Here is a 13,222-nt window from a genome sequence, read left to right on the forward strand (position 1 = left end):
TCAACCAGTGAGAGTTTGTTCTCATGATGTACTGCCTAATCTTGCTGGGAGCTTTGATTTCATTGGAGGTGGAATCCTCTCTCTACTGATCAGATAGTTCCACTTAAGTGCTGCGTTAGCCTCTTACCCTTGAAAGCTCATTTGATATATTTCTAACTAATCTCTGGACTTCTAAAAATTGTTTACCTTAGACACAATCCTGTCACCTCCAAGCATTCACACAGTATTTACACTGATACTACAGTCTACATAAAGACAATGAGGGATAGATTTCCATTGTTAAATATGCAGCTAAATAGGCACATGCATAAGAATGGAAATATTTTCAGGAGTATGAGAGGCAGCGTAGTCTAGTGGTTCGAACAGGGGGCTGGAAGTTGGAAGAACCAGGGTATTCTACCTAGCTCTGCCACAGACTTTCTGTGTGTTCTTGGTCAAGCCACTTAGCCTTACCGTCTCCTTTTTTTAAGCTGTAAAATAGTGCTGATAATACCTTCCCCTCCTTTTTATAGCACTTTGAGATCCTCTGATGAAAAGTGTTGTAGAAGGGTACCGTGTTACCTGGAGTACCTTGTTCAGCTGGAAAGAATTCTTTTTTATTTGTTTGAAATTCTGCACACCTAAAGGGCTCTCCAGTTGCATATATAGCTTGCCATTAAAGTTTAAAAAAACCCAAGGAATTTCTGTACTCATATCTACACCCTGGTCAACATCCCTCATGCTCATTAACATACACGCAGTTTATGTCTGCGTTTACACTATGTAACCTTTCATACATCCTTTGTACCAAAGTTGGGCATTATTAGTAGGGAAAAGCTTTTTTTTTTAAATCATGCTGAGAGAGAGAGCAAATAGTTATGTAACTTAAAAAGCAAAAAGTTATTCTCCCCTTCCAGTTCCCTTATTTCTCATTTTTTCATACCTATAATTTGGAAATACTTGCTTCTCCAAAACAGTTCAAAAACACACCCTTTGCCTTTATAACCTACTAGCTGGGTAAAAAGAGTTTAGATTTGATTTTAGTTTATCTAACAAAAACACAGGAACTTGCTGGGGATTTATATAGGTGGTTTCGGCAGATTCTTTTTAATTATTGAATTTGGATTGTGACAGAGAAATCGAACTTGGGGCTGTGTCTGGCTCCAAGAATGCGTTATTAAGGCCATGTCTACATTAGCAAGCTTATAGCGTGAGGCACAGCTGTACCGGTACAGCTGTGCTGCTGTAAGATCGCTTGTGTAGCCGTGCTATGCTGGCGGGAGAGAGCTCTTCTGTCGATATCATAAAACCAGCTCACTGAGTGGTGGGAGCTATGTTGATGGGAAAGCATCTCCCGCAGACAGCACTGTGCACACGACCGCTTATGCCAGCAAAATTTGTGTCACTCGGGTGTGTTTTTTGCACACCCCTCTGCGGCAAAAGTTTTGCTGACATAAGTGCTAGTGTAGACATTTTTAATCTGAGTAAGTCTTAGTAATCAGACTTGGACAGAGCATGCTGCTGATCGTGGTCTGTGCTACATCTGATGTAGATTCTATATTTCAACAGTATTCTTTCATTTGTGATTACGCAATTTGGTGCCAAGGATTTTGCTTTATGCATTTTTTCATTTTTTAACTGACTAAGCTGTGTCATAAGTTTATTAAACACTGAAAATATGTATTGTCCTGTGCCAGGGTGCAAGAGCATGGTAAACAAAAGGTTAACTCTGATTTCCTCTCCCTCCTCCCTTTCTCAGGAATGGGGCAGCTGGGGACTAAGGGAGGGGAAAAATGCCTTTGGGATGCAGGCTTCCACACCAAAGTTTTGAGGAATGGATGAACCCCAGGGTGGAGGATTTTGTGGCTGTTTTTTGCAGCTTATGGTAAATCATTTGAATTCTTTCATGGTTATAAAGACTTGCTGCTCACAACAGACCTGACTAGTTTCTGATATGTCTTGTTTCTGGTGAGTCACCACCATCCCCCATCTGCACAGCTCCCTCAAAAATTTGATTTGTTGACAAGGAGAGCAAAGCTGATTCACTTCAGGGTGTGTCTACTCTTGGAGCCAGAGGTGTAATTTCCAGCTTGAGGAGACATATCTGTGCTAGATCTGATTAAGCTAGTGTGCTAAAAATAGACATATGAGGTAGGGTTGCCTACCCTCCAGGATTGTCCTGGAGTTTCCAAGAATTAAAGATGAATCTTTAATTAAAGGCTATGTCACGTGATGAAACCTCCAGGAATACATCCACCCCAAATTGGCAACCCTCGTACAAGGTACATATTTGGGGCAGCTATCCCCTCCCACCCTTTGCACCACCACAGCTACCCTTCTATTTTTAGCACACTACCTCAAGCAGAGTTAGCATGGGTACATCTACCCACCCACTAGGTGAAAAAACACTGTGTGTAGACATATTATGTCAACAGAAGAGGGCTTCTGTTAATGTAGCTAACTCTGTTCTGGGAGGTAATGTTCATGCACTGACAGAAATACATCCTTTTGCTAGTATAATTTCCATAGTGATATAATCTTTGTAGGTTATTGAGCTTGCTTAAATTCCATTGGATGCATAGTTCTAAAATGCTTTGAGATTCTAACAGATGAAAGGTACAATATAAATATAAAATGAATGTTATTTTATTAATATTTACATATTATTTTTTCACATGGAGCTGCACTGAAGAGGTCTCTTGAAAAACTTCCTGATTGATCTAAAGATCCTCCTGAGTCCTTAGGATGTCCTTGCTTTTGCTTTTATTATTATTTCTTCTAGGAGACACTGACTTTCCCATCACTGGGACATGCTGACTTCTGCCTGCCACATTGATTAAGCAACTTGCCACTCAGTGTTACAAAGGGAAAGCTTTCTACTGGCTTTCTGATGTGCTGTCTGGTCTTTCATGGCTAGCTATCAAATGACATATTCATGTGTCTGTTTGATTCTTAACACAGAATCACTGTAAAACAGCCTGTCTTGAGTTCTTTATCTAGCAAGTGGCACTGTCCTTTATACATAGGGACCTCCTTGTATAGACAGGATCAAGGTTACTTCGTAGCTTTCCCTTTTCTGGACAGGGTCAGATTAAGTTACTAAAAGTTATTTATAACTGTGAGGTGGGTTGCTAAATATACTAAATTGAAGGGGAGTCAAGTTCTATAACAGAAAATATATGAAAAAGTTAATTAGCTTATATTTGCTATAACAAACTCAAATACAACATTTCAAGTTTGTTACATGATTAAGGCTGGTTTGGTTTTGTTGTTTTGTTTTGTCATAATAAAAATGGGGACATGTAATTTTTGTTTAAAAATAGAAGAGGAAACTCATGTTACAATATTTTAATTGTTTGTTTTTCCCTGTAGTAAAGTATTAAATATCAGTCATTACATATATATATATGATCACACGTGCTGACTGGTATATCTTATGTTATGATGCATGGTATACACATGTCTTATTTTACTGAAGCATGGTATACATTGCTAAGTAATGTGGTTTGATGGATCCCTAAATTGTGGTTTTATTGATCTTCTGTCACATCTTAAAAAACAAAACAAAACCAAACCTTACAAAGTGCTATTCCCCATGTTGGATGCATATGATTTTAGCTGATGACTGTGATGACTGTTTAGTTGCCATGGATCACTAACTCATTTTAGGTGTTGAGTGATTCAGAGCAATAGTTTTTAGATTCCCCCCTCCCCCAATTATACAATTCTCAAATGCTTCCATAGTGGGTGTGGGGCTTGACCCCTGAAGAAGCAAGGGTTTGGCCCTGCAGAACTCTGGTATCCACTGGAGGAATGGGGCCATGTACTTCTCTCCCAGCTCCATAGCAGTGACTAGAACCCCCATGAAATGGGAGCCTCCTGCAACATTAAGGGGGACCCTACAAAAGATAATGCACCCTGGGTCTGTATTATCTCTTGTGCAGATTCACTGCTGGCTGCCAAGACTGTGAAGCACAGAGCACTGGCCAGCAGGCCCTGCTCCTAGCCTGCTCAATATGCAGACCTTGTACACTGGTGGGAAAGCACCATTGAGATGGCTGCCTCCCCCTTCGATGTAGCACAGGGGAGAGCATGCCTAGAGGAGACCCTTAACACAGAGATCCCTTCACAGTATTTTTGTATGGAGCGAGAACCAGTCTATGCCAGGGTATGCTGGGCTTTTCTAAGAGTCCTTGATCTCCTATCTCAGGGGGGCCTGCAGTCCAAATGTAGCACTTGTCTAATATCTCAATTAATCTCACTCCCTCTCATTCTAGTTACTGAGGCTTTCTGATACAGCTCTTCGGTCCTGATTTGCAGTTACCCTGCTGATCCAGCACAGCTCCTCCCCTAAACAAAGGCAACTATTCAGTGCCAAGGATGTAGTATTTATGCTATAGACAAATGGCCACCGTTGTCACCAGTACTGCATCCCAGGGACATTACATGCAAAATGTCTTTATTTCAGAACGCTGATCCCTGTTCCTTCATAAGCAGTATGAAGATCCCATGTAGACAGCTAAAAGAGAGTTGGGCCTGTCCACCAACTTGGGGACAAAACAGTCAGCCATACCCCACTTCTACACAGGCTCTCTTGTTCCTCCACCACACAAGACAGATGGGAAAGTCCTATTTGTGATAGACTTGACCTGGACTGATACTGTAGGGTCCTCCAGTCCCCAGTAGCTAGAAGATCACAGCCCTCCCTTAGCCATCAGGGGGACCACAGGGCGGACGGGCGGGCCAGCCGGCCTGCCTGCCTGCAGCCTTCCACTATTGCTCCTCAGGGAACTGTTTATTTGTCTGCCCTGTCAGGGCCACCACACACACACTTATCTCTGCCAGCTGGGAGTCAGCACAATCACTCCAGCTGCTTACCTGGATCAGCTGGTTCTCAACACCTGTCTGCTGAGCTTCTCCTTAGGCCAGGGCTTGCTGCTCAGACTGTTAAAGGGGCAGACCACTACTACAGTGCCCCACTGAAATCACTGGGCTCCATGCGAGTGTAACCCACACTCGCTCTGTACGGCACTCTGGCCTTAGGGGCTGGGCTACACATAAAAGTTGATGAGCTTGCTACAGCAGTGTATTAATAAAGAGGTGTTTTAGCTCAGGCGGTAGTTCCTTATGCTTTTACATCCAGAGGTGACAAGCCCTGCTGATAATGACCCACATGGGGGTGTGGTGTTACACCAGCACAGGAGTCCACCTGCATGAAGCTCAGTGCAGGACTAAGGCCTACGTTTTTACCCCAAACCCGTTACCATGGTAGCTGATCACCTCAGTTCAGTACCAGCCATCATTGGGGGCATCACAAAATGACAACATTCATGTTTCTAACTACTTGATGGGTGGGGACACCGAGGCAGGTATCTGATTTCTGACAGTTGCATTTCCAGTTTGCTGAGGACACAAAATGAGCAGCTTTCCTAAAAACAGCCAAATAAATCTGTTTCCATCTACAAATCTCTCTGATCTGCATAGTATCATATTAGTCCCAGCAAAGATCCACAGACATCAAGAGACAATTGACACTGGACACAGTGGCTTCTCAAGTGTGGATCATTTTCCATTAGTGAGTCACTGAGACAGCGGGAGCAGAGTTGTACAATAAAATTGCCACAGCAGCCGGGGATGGATTAATACTAAATGGGACCTGGATCAGCCACAAGCGCGTGGCATCAAAATGACTCGCTTGTTTCTGGGAGGTTCAGGTCGGTCTCTGCAGAAATTCTGGGGTTTCTTTTGGCTCCTAGGACTCAGCTCAGCCCATCTGCTTGATCCTGCCTAATCTGCTACTGACTACATTGCCGTAGAAATGTCATGCAAAGTTCAGCGCTGCAGGAAGATGGCGTGTCAAAGAAAAGCAGTGATCAGACTGACATGTTGCAGGATTTCTGATTTTCATGGGAGACCCCAGGAAACTGCTGTCAGTGGAATCAGACAGTGAAGTGAATCCAGATGATTGTTGAAAGAGAGGGTAAAAAGCCTAGGAACACTTGAGCAATTTAGCCTGCTCTAATACTCTGCATCTCCAAGAGAAAGATGTGATGTCTGGGTTCCCCTCCCATAGTGTTATACACTGCACTAATTCACACAACTGATGAATATCTAAACAGGCACAATTACGGCCCATTATATGGGGAATATTTAAATAGTCATATTGACCTGAGGCTTTGCTTGTCATTTGCAATATTGATAATAACTTGCATTTCTATAGCATTTTTCATCCCCCCCCCCAAAGATCCTAACGAACATTACAGAAGTCCTACTAAACAGAAATCACTTCTCTCACCATTAAACAAACAAACACAGCTGCCATGTTTTGGGGCAGAAAGTGGCAGATGTTGAACAGCAAGGTTTAGGACAGCAAGTGAAAGATACTATATCCAATAAAAACTCAAGGTGACATGGAGAAAGTCGGATGTAACTATTCATAGTGCCAAACATGCCATGCGACCTTCAGGACCTGAGTACTGAGCAACCAACCGACGCCCCCTGGATTTTCACCCCGCAAACAGGAGCGTGAGCTGTGGGAGCTCAGTGGATCTTAAAATCAAACAGCATTACGTGAAAGCACACTAGGGGATCTTCAGTGAGCGCCAGCAGAGTCTGCATGGACAAATTAATGCGCAATGCGTTAGTGCACTCTACACATCACACCCCTGGAGTGCACATTACCACATCATGTGGACAAGTCCTCAGAGTGCTTCCTTTTCTGAATATTTTAGAGGGACAAATTGATTTCCAGTGCAGCTCCTGAAATGACTTGGTGGCTATGTATTGTCACATCTTAAAACATAGAAGAATGACAGCGCATACCTTGTGCTCCTCATGGTTTTATGCACACAGGTTTAAAAGCACCTCTGGGTGACTGGATGGCACAGGGCGAGATAAAGGGCTATGGTGTCTTGCATCCCTAGATCCTCATTTGACTCCAAGCCAAAGACCCTTTTCTCCTGCTGCAGGATCTAAGTTCCTGGTGTCCTGTGCAGGGGGTGAAATGCACACTTGTGCAGAGACCACCCGGAAGGCCTATGTGTGATTTAAGGGATGCAAAGGCCTCTGGCTGGCCCCTCCGCACAGGGTGGATTTCACCCTGGAAAAATAGGGCTCTGCATAATCAGTAACTGAAAGTAGCTATCATCAGTGGTTCCCTATTGGCCCATTCATATTGCAGTTGATGAACCCTGTACAGTTCTCAGGGCACAAACATTTCTGTTTCTTACACACACACACACACTCTCTCTCTCTCTCTCTTCCCAGTCTGCAGCTACTCAGTGGCTGCCTCTACACAGACAAAGGAGACAACGTGTATGGAGACACAATTACTCCCTCAGTCCTAGAGATGAACCCTCCAGGGCAGGGATGTTTGAGAAGGAGATTTTATTTTTCTACTGGAAATTTTGAATTTTTTTATGGTTTTTCCCCAAAATGTCCCATAATATTTAAAAAAAATAAAAATCAAAAATCAAACAAGCATTGGATTTTGTTTTTTGGGGAGAGTGGGGGTGGAGGGGTTGTGAAGGGGGTTTAGTTGAAAAACCAAGACATTTCAAATGAAATGAAAGTGTTCTCACAGAAATATTCACTTCCCTCAAAAAGCCATTTTCCATTAAAAAAATAGAAATTTTTTTATCAGCGTTAATTATGGCAGAGCTAGATGAATCACATACTCTTGTAGATCAAACCTGAACTCTGGATCTGGACTTCATGGATAAATGCAGGGGGACAGATGTTCAACCATGGTGTTTAAGAATGTTTTCATTTCATAGATTCATAGAGATTAGGGCCAGAAGGGATCATTAGATCACTTCGTCTGACCTCCTGTATATCACAGGCCATTGAATTTCACCCAGCTACCCCTATATTGAGTCCTATAACTAGTGTTTGCCTGAAAAATCTCTCCCCCTTGACAAGGTCATATGGGACCAAGGGTTTTTTTCTGCATGTGTTTGTGCGTGTAGAGTAGAGGGGAAGGGGGAAGAAGTAAAGGATGCAAAGCCACCAGATGGAAGCAACAGAGGATGATTACAGCATTAAGTGGAGGGAAATTGGCCCAGTGACTTTTGTGCCCCTCTTGTCTCAGCAAGGCTTTATTTGCTTTCCCCTCTTCCTGTCAGTCCCTGTGCCTCTTCAGGTCTTCACTATTAAATTTGGCAGGAAACTTATTAATTTGATTGCTCGTAGGAGTTGCCCAAAGATAAATACATGCAACTTAATAAACCTTGTTAGCAGGAAGGAAGGAGAGAACATTTAATTAATGTACTGTAGTAATGGCTGCAAAGCACTTTTGAAGATGAAGAGTGCCATGAGTAGGATGCTGCCCTCAGAAGTCATGCACATGTATCTGAGGGGAGAAGATAGCTTTAAATATTACTTCAGTCTTTCAGGGAATAAGTAGCACACATAATGACTTCTTTTGGCTGCATGTAGGAGTGAGGGAGCTCACAGATACTCTACCCCGTTGCATCCTGGGAGTGTTGTTGTTGTTGCAGAAGGTACAGGGAAATGGGACTTCTGAACCCTTTGCCTCGTATGTGTTGGCTCACAAGGCAGCTGGTGGTAAAATTGTTGAGCCATCGGTCTAGGCTTGTGTGACTGCCTTCCTGTAGAATTTTCTCTTCAGGGCAGGTGTATATATTCCCAAGGAATGGAGGGTGGCCCTGGAGTCCTTTAGAGTGTGTAAGGATTCATCTGGCTTCTGGTTAAAAAGATGAGTTTCAACAAAGGGCAGGACCTCCGTGGAAAACCCCGCAGTGGGAGGCCATGATTCATGGCACATTGTAATGGCAGTAGCCATTGCCTTTGAAGATGTATCTGCTGCATCTACTGCTGATTGAAGAGTGGTCCTGGCAACCAGATTGCCTGCCTTAGTGACAGCCTGAAATTGAGCTCTGTCCTGTTGCAGAAGCTATGCAATAAAGTCAATGAATTTATAATAATTCATACTTAGCCATCAGTGTTTGGTAATTGGCTATTCTGAACCAAAGGTGATTAGAAGTGAAAACCGTCCTTCCCAATAAATTGAGTCATTTATCCCTTTATTGACCAGATTGGATCTAGGCTGTTGCTGGCCAGATGTCTCCATAGCAGCCTGGACAACCAAGGAGTTAGGAGCAGGATGAGAAAAGAGAAATTATACCCCTTTGACTGGGACAAAATAACATTTTTCTGGCCTCTTGGGGTAGGGGCCCAGATCTTGGGGATATACCAGACTGTTCTAGCTGGTTCGGCTGGATCCAGAGAATTGGAGGATGTCCAGGAGTTTATGCTGAAAATCCTGATCTTACCGCCCCCCCCAGGAAGATCTGTAACTCCTCTGATGCCATATGTAACAGTTCCTGGAATTGTGTATGGTCATTGGGGAGGATGGGGATACTGGAGCAATTGCTTCCTTCAATGATGAGGACAGCCTCACTGTTACCAGCGGAACTGCCAGATCTGCTGCATAATTCTCCTCTTCCAGGCGGTCAGGAGGAAGCGCTGCCTGTCCTCTCACAGGGGAAAGATGGACTGACTTCCTACTGGATCATGTTGTCTCTGCAGGGTGGTATGGGTCCTACAGTCCCTACTATAGCCAGTAAGACAGGTCAAAGGGTGATTGTGGAGGACTCCAGGGCATGGGGTTCCAAGGCAGGTGCTTAGGCAGAGATTGGTTCCAGACTGACCCAGGTCCCTTGTCTGGGAAGGAATGTCCCAGAGGAGGAGACATTGGTTCCTCAGATAGTTTAGAGGCTCCCAAGGAAGAAAATATTGATTCTGGATCTATTGGCAGAACCAACAGTTCCGCTGGAGGGAAACCATGGCTGGAAGCTGGAATAGGAAACAGACTCCGCCCACAAATTGCATCTCCTGGTGGAGTCAGGACCTCCCTGGAGAGGGACCTGATCGAGATGGAGATTGAGGATCCAGGAGAGCAAAAATGTCCTCGGGCGGAGCGTAAGACTCTACTCTTCATGGAGTGTGAGGGGTCCTGTCAGAGCTGGAGCCGTTACAGTGTGTGCCACTGTCAGGCAAGGCAGAGCCAGTACCATTGGTGGTTGAGGCTCCCGACGGTTTCATTTTGTTGGTGCAGTCGGTTCCCAGAGCTGAAGGCTTAGTTGGTACTGGAGGCACTGCTGCCACCAGCGCGCAATCTGGTACTGATACAGCCCTGGATTTGTGGGCTGTCTTGTCACGACCCTGTGATTTAGGACATTCTAAGTCCACATGGGCTGAGCAGGAAGACTCGACTTAGGCAGGGCTGTACCTAACTTCTTTGAAGCAGATTTAGAGCGTTTATGAGAATGCTCCCTGCCCTCCCAACAAGTCCCCAGTGAGGGATCTGTGGGGATAAATTCCCTTGCTCCTAAGTTGGATCTCACAGCAGCAGGTGCAGTCCTTGCTGATGTAGGCAGTGGGGTCTCTTGGCCTGTGTCTGACTGTAGCCTCACGGTTGTCTCCATTAGGTGCTTCTTAAGGCAAAGATCCTGCCCTTGACGGACACGAGTGGGGAACAAGTGGCAGATACTGGGCCTGGCCACAACATGAGCTTCCCCGAGGCAGCATAGGCAGCATTCATATTTGTTGCTGACTGAGAAGGAGCGTGAACAAGCAGCACAGAATTTGAAACCCGGGGTCCTGGGCAAAGTCCAGTACCCACAACAGGGCAGGGAGGGTGGGGGGGGAGGGAGAGAAAGGGTAATTCCCCAGGATGGGGAATCTAACTATCAGATAAAATTCTTTAACTATTTACAAAAAATATATACCTATGTATTTACAGATTGAAGAATAAAGGAAGATGAAGCTTGGACAGTGGAGGTTCCGACCCAGGTCATGTAGTGACAGGAAGGAACGGGAGAGGTGGTCAGTCCACTCTGCCCTTTATCTCCTTGGTTGGAAGCATGAGGAGAGTGAAGGCAAATGTGTGGCCCAACAGACCTGGTTTTCAAGAATTTACCAGTTCCGGGTGCATGGCGCGCATATGTACCCACCGCAGAATACACACAGGCCCCAGCACTCAAAGAAGGAAAATCACCAGAGAGATTTTCAGAATTGTTCAGCAGTCAGTGCTCAGCAGCTTCCCTTGTTCTTCCACTGAGCACTTTCCAAAAATCTGGTCCTTCGTGTTGTTGGGATACACACAGAGTTAGGGTGCCGTGCTCCGGTGTCACGCGCAATGCTGCTCTGGCCTGTTGCAATGCAACCAGGGCTAAATCTTGTTAGAAAGTTATGTGTACATGAATGCCATGTTGGGATCTCCTAACATCTCCATGAGCTAGAGGCCTGATCCTGAGAACTCTTACTCATGCAACTCGCCTTTACTCACACCAGCAGACCCGTTGAGGTCAATGGCGCTATACATGAGTGAAGGTTGTAGCTCTGAGGTAGAGTGTTAAAGAAAAAAGCTGGAACAAATAAGAAAGGGGACCGGAGCCCGAGAAAAAAATAGTACTACTGAACATAGTAGTTCTGGTTTGTGCCCCACTTCTTCTCACTCTTTTTGGTTGGAGCCTTTATGTGCTTCTGTAATAGGAACAACCACCAAAGCAAGGTCATCTAGCAAGTCTGTGGCAGAGTCAGGAGCATAACATGGAGCTCTGGACCCTTGGGCCTTATCTATACAGGGGTTTTAAGCCTCTGGTGTAGCAGCACCAATGCAAACCCCTACTGGTGCAATGCAGCTACACGGACCAGAAAACAGGCTAAGGTACAGCATTGCAAAAGTCTGTATTAGAAGTTTGCATTGCATTGGTATAGCTATACACCAGTGACTAAAAGCCCCAATATAGACAAAGCCTCAATCCTGTTCTTTAATTACAAGATTGTACTTCCTACAAACTCTTTCCCTTCCAGTGATTAGCTCTCCAACTGGCATACTCTGGCATATAAAGAAAAAAACATGACTTCATAGCTTGCTTTTGTGACTTTGCAGGATGGCTCCATCCTGTGATGAAAGATTGCATTGCATCCAATTGTGAATTTCTTTAACAGAAGTCATTCAACTTTTTTCACCCAGATGGGTTATACCAGCACCTTAATGATTTATTCTAGCTAAAGAACCTAAGAAAATTCTTGAGAGCGCTTCTCCTGTCAGCTTAGTTAATCCACTTCTGTGAGAGGCAGTAGCTAAGTCAGGAGAAGCGCTCCCGCCGACACAGCGCTGTCTACACCAGCGCTTCAGTCAGTAGAACTACATCGCTCAGTCATGTGGATTATTCACATCCGTGAGTGACGTAATGATACAGAAGTAATTCTGTAGTGTAAACCAGGGCTTACAGAGACCCTCCCCAGCATACCCTATAACCAGGTGATTAGAAGGAAAACCAGGGTTCAAGTTCCTTTTTGCTACCTAAATCTCCTTGGGAATCAAACCTGAAAAATCAAAATGTTTTGTTGCACGAATGATAAAATGAACCATTTTGACATTTCCAAAAAGTTTTCTTTTTGACAGAACTTTGCCAAAATCTACACAAATTCACCCAATGTTTCAGTCGAGCCAAGTCCGCATTTTTCAGTGGAAAAAAAGTTTAGTCTGAAAAATTTCACTCAGCTTTAGTTGTAACCCATACCTTACCCTCCACATGCAAGTCAGACCCACTATCCTGCTGGGGGCCAAGGAGCTCACTGTACCTGGTTCAGCCCCACACCCCCTGAGTCAGAAACCCCACCCTTCTTCCCAGGGCCTCTGCCGCTGCTCACAGTCCTCCTAGCCACCCTCTAGTTCATACTGGATTACTGACTCCCAGGGAGCCCCTCTCTGTTTGCTACCCCACTTTACTGGGCCACAGGCTGTTCTCGTTTTCCCTCCAGCAGGCCTGCTTGTCCTTTGTCACTCATCTGCTCCAGCTGGGGAGGCAAGATAAGTCTGGCACAGATGCAGCTGAGCCCTAACACTCCCCACCCCTTAAAGGCCCAGCTCATACTGGGAAAGCCCCAAGCACTTGGCACACGGCCCTAACAGTCCTTCACATTTCTGGAGTCTCAGGGAGAAGTGGTAGCCAGTGCTATCTTTTCAACTATGGCTGTCCAAGGTGCCATGTGACTTTTCTACTTCATTTAAAATATCATGGTAAGTCAAATTCTAGCCATTCCCCCCACCTCCTTAAGGATTAAAGATGTAATATTTTTCTTCTTCCATTAGCAAATAAAAATAAATTGGAACACACTGGTATTTTAGGCAAAGGTGTCCTAGAACTGTTCAGATCAGAAGGTTTTAACAATGGTCAGATTTTTTAAAAAATCATTAGCAACTAAAACT

The sequence above is a fragment of the Eretmochelys imbricata genome, chromosome 3 (genome assembly GCF_965152235.1).
Source record: "Eretmochelys imbricata isolate rEreImb1 chromosome 3, rEreImb1.hap1, whole genome shotgun sequence".
NCBI lineage: Eukaryota > Metazoa > Chordata > Testudines > Cheloniidae > Eretmochelys > Eretmochelys imbricata.